At 51.7% G+C, this 4,436-nt stretch overlaps 1 non-coding gene across 1 annotated transcript; it reads left to right on the forward strand.

Moving 5' to 3' along the window:
• The first annotated feature begins 3,725 nt into the window (after positions 1-3,725).
• TRNAS-ACU (transfer RNA serine (anticodon ACU)) lies at positions 3,726-3,799 on the forward strand. The gene has a single exon. It is a non-coding gene; the product is annotated as a tRNA-Ser (tRNA).
• The last annotated feature ends 637 nt before the right edge of the window (positions 3,800-4,436 follow it).

Consider the following 4,436-nt stretch of genomic DNA (forward strand, 5'->3'; position numbering starts at 1 on the left):
GATGGACGGACACAGCAGGGAGGGCGGGGGGGAATGGACAGACACAGCAGGGAGGGCGGGGGGGAATGGACAGACACAGCAGGGAGGGCGGGGGGGAATGGACAGACACAGCAGGGAGGGCGGGGGGGAATGGACAGACACAGCAGGGAGGGCGAGGGGGAATGGACAGACACAGCAGGGAGGGCGGGGGGGAATGGACAGACACAGCAGGGAGGGCGAGGGGGAATGGACACACACAGCAGGGAGGGCGGGGGGGAATGGACAGACACAGCAGGGAGGGCGGGGGGGAATGGACAACACAGCAGGGAGGGCGGGGGGGAATGGACAGACACAGCAGGGAGGGCGGGGGGGAATGGACAGACACAGCAGGGAGGGCGGGGGGAATGGACAGACACAGCAGGGAGGGCGGGGGGGAATGGACAGACACAGCAGGGAGGGCTGGGGGGAATGGACAGACACAGCAGGGAGGGCGGGGGGGAATGACAGCAGGGAGGGCGGGGGGGATGGACGGACACAGCAGGGAGGGCGGGGGGGGATGGACGGACACAGCAGGGAGGGCGGGGGGGATGGACGGACACAGCAGGGAGGGCGGGGGGGGATGGACGGACACAGCAGGGAGGGCGGGGGGGATGGACGGACACAGCAGGGAGGGCGGGGGGGGATGGATGGACACAGCAGGGAGGGCGGGGGGGGATGGACGGACACAGCAGGGAGGGCGGGGGGGATGGACGGACACAGCAGGGAGGGCGGGGGGGGGATGGACGGACACAGCAGGGAGGGCGGGGGGGGATGGACGGACACAGCAGGGAGGGCGGGGGGGGGTGGACGGACACAGCAGGGAGGGCGGGGGGGGTGGACGGACACAGCAGGGAGGGCTGGGGGGGATGGACGGACACAGCAGGGAGGGCGGGGGGGGATGGACGGACACAGCAGGGAGGGCGGGGGGGGATGGACGGACACAGCAGGGAGGGCGGGGGGGGATGGACGGACACAGCAGGGAGGGCGGGGGGGGATGGACGGACACAGCAGGGAGGGCGGGGGGGGATGGACGGACACAGCAGGGAGGGCGGGGGGGGATGGACGGACACAGCAGGGAGGGCGGGGGGGGATGGACTGACACAGCAGGGAGGGCGGGGGGGGGATGGACGGACACAGCAGGGAGGGCGGGGGGGGATGGACGGACACAGCAGGGAGGGCGGCGGGGGGATGGACGGACACAGCAGGGAGGGCGGGGGGGGATGGACGGACACAGCAGGGAGGGCGGGGGGGATGGATGGACGGACACAGCAGGGAGGGCGGGGAGGGATGGACGGACACAGCAGGGAGGGCGGGGGGGGGATGGACGGACACAGCAGGGAGGGCGGGGGGGGGGATGGACGGACACAGCAGGGAGGGCGGGGGGGATGGACGGACACAGCAGGGAGGGCGGGGGGGGATGGACGGACACAGCAGGGAGGGCGGGGGGGGATGGACGGACACAGCAGGGAGGGCGGGGGGGAGGGCGGGGGGGGGATGGACGGACACAGCAGGGAGGGCGGGGGGGGGATGGACGGACACAGCAGGGAGGGCGGGGGGGGATGGACGGACACAGCAGGGAGGGCGGGGGGGGGATGGACGGACACAGCAGGGAGGGCGGGAGAAGTAGAAGAAAAATAAGAAATGATAGTATACATCCTGCCGACGCTCCCGCTGGAGGTAAGTGGACCCGGCTTCCTCCGAGCTGCGGCTATCTCCTCCCGCTGACACTCCTGAAGGGGACCCGTCTTCCTCCGGTTCTCTCCGTGTGACTGCTCCGTCGTTCTCCTCCCCCAGTAAGGCTCCCTCCGTCGCTCACGTCCCGCGATCTCCTCCGGATCTTGTAGACGCTCCCTCCTTCTCGTCCTCCCGCCGCCTGCAGCTGTCCTCGTCATGCACGAGACACTGCTTCCAGCGCTCTCCTCGTGCACAACTGCCAGTACACAGCGCGTGAGGCTACTAGAGCCATTATGCCACCAATGACAAGCTCATCTATGTTCACCCCCTGCTGGCGGCCACTGCGCAGGCGCAACAAATTGAAAAGCCCTATCTTTAAAATGGGGCATATTTTACTTAATTAAAAAAAAACTATAACTTTCTCAAAAACCACAACCCCAAAAGGCACTACACTGGGACATACTCTATCTAATAAAACAAACCCCAAGTCTTAATTCGTCCTCTATCCTGAGTTATGCCTTCCCAAAAATAATCTCATTCACTCTATGGGACAACCATGTCAAAAAGCCATACAGGAAGTCGCAGAAAAAAACTGACAGTTGAAACTTTAGGTTACTCCCAATTCCTCATTTTTTATTATTTTACCCTGAAATTTGGCATGCAGCACCGGGTGACGATTCTACGCGTCCATGCCAAATTTCAGCTCAGTACGTCTAATCACTTTTGAGGTGTAGCCCTTCAAACACCATGCCCCCATCTCAGAAGTTCCCTATGGGAGAATTCCGTTTGTTCGATTCAGCCTTAATATAAGGGCACGACCGTGCCCTTATAATATATATATATATATAAACAGACATTATTGTTTGTCTTATTAAAATACATATAATTATTTATATAATCTGCCTTTAAGGTCTTTACAATGATATTTATCAGCACAAAACTGGCTTTTAAAGAATACTGGAATTTTTATAAATATTATAGTTAGAGTTGTGAATTTAAGATACTATGCTTTCATGTTTCCTCTAAAGAAAAATCTCAAGTGAAAATTGCCAACTGTATATACTGTATCTGTGGTCATTTGTATTCACTGTGAAATATTTATTCTATGGAAAGATAAAACAAATAATCTTACAACATCCAACTTTGTACTTCTATTAAATAAATTAAGAGGCCAAATCAAGGTAACAAAACAAAAGATTATTAAGACAATTCAAAATAATAAATGCATATATAAATATTAAATAGTAACTCAATTCAATAAATAACAAAGGAATTACTGAGAGGTAAAGTGCATTGCAGATGGCACACTGTGAGGTAAAGTGCATGGTACACTGTGTGAAGTAAAGTGCATTGCAGATGGCATACTATGTGAGGTAAAGTGCATGGCACACTGTGTGAAGTATAGTGTATTGCAGATAGCACACTGGGGGTCATTCTGAGTTGTTCGCTCGTTGCCGATTTTTGCAACGGAACGATTAAGGCAAAAATGCGCATGCGTATGGTACGCAGTGCGCATGCGCTAAGTAATTTAGAACAAAACTTAGTAGATTTACTCACGTCCGAACGAAGAATTTTCATCATTGAAGTGATCGGAGTGTGTTTTTGGAGGTTAGAATAGATGCAGGATCAAGTAGCTCAATGGGTAGGGTATTTGATTAGAATTCAACAGGTTATAGGTTTGAATCCTGGGTATGATAGTTTGAAGTGTTATTTAATAAAGCAGTGCCTCGTGCCTCGTTTTGGATTACTTTAATTAACAAAAAAAAATGCATATAGCAGAGGATAGTTTCAATCTGCCTACCTCTGGGTTATGTGCCCAGCATGCTTCCATTGCTGTACTCTGCTGCACATGTAAGTGCAATAGATCCTGAAGCACTCACTCATCATGGGAAAGTACCAATGTGTTTCTTCGTTGGTTGATGGAAGAAACATCTTACAAAAACTCTCCAGATTATTGACTTTTTAAAGTTTTTCTAGGAAACGTTTTAGATGAATGCTTATTAGCCTTTGTCAGTACGTACTTTTTGCAAATTGTCTCTGTGGCGCAATCGGTTAGTGTGTCTGGCTACTAACCAAAAGGTTGGTGGTTAAATCCCACCCAGGGACATAATTGACCTTGTGATCAGGTTTTGGTGATATTTAAGTAGACAAGTCAAAATTTCAAACCCCCTGTTATGGTGTAGGGTACCTGGCCTTCTCTGATGTAATCAGAGTTAGATTTGATTCAGTGATTTTATAAAAAACAGCTAGGAAGCACAATTTAGCAATGGGTTGCAGAGAAAAAAAATATGCTGGCAGAAAAATCCAATTGAGTGATTAAACAGCTCTTCATTTTCTGCCTTTATTTTTATGCTAACAAATTTGTTCTCTAAAAAGTGTCCACAAAGCCAAGTCTCTGATTAACACCTTTGTAGGGATGGTTTTTCACCTATAACTAAATTAAACTTGCTTCATTGGAAAGGCAGCAAGATGCATCCTAATTTCAATGTCTACTGAAATAATACAGGTTGACACCAGGAAACATTAACGCCACTGCATCCTTGCTGCTTTCTCATGTAGAAGTCTGTTTAATGTGAAAACAAGGTGATATCTAATTAGCACACAGGTAAGGAATTAAGAAAATCTTTATTTAAGGGTGAAGATGTTTCTCACAAAATCGTTGCCCCAATGCATCATTGAAATTCAAGCTGGAAAGATCACTTGTACATTTTGTATTGCTCTTCTGGTGACAATGTAGTTTGTTT

The sequence above is a fragment of the Pseudophryne corroboree genome, assembly GCF_028390025.1.
Source record: "Pseudophryne corroboree isolate aPseCor3 chromosome 7 unlocalized genomic scaffold, aPseCor3.hap2 SUPER_7_unloc_7, whole genome shotgun sequence".
NCBI classification, from domain to species: domain Eukaryota; kingdom Metazoa; phylum Chordata; class Amphibia; order Anura; family Myobatrachidae; genus Pseudophryne; species Pseudophryne corroboree.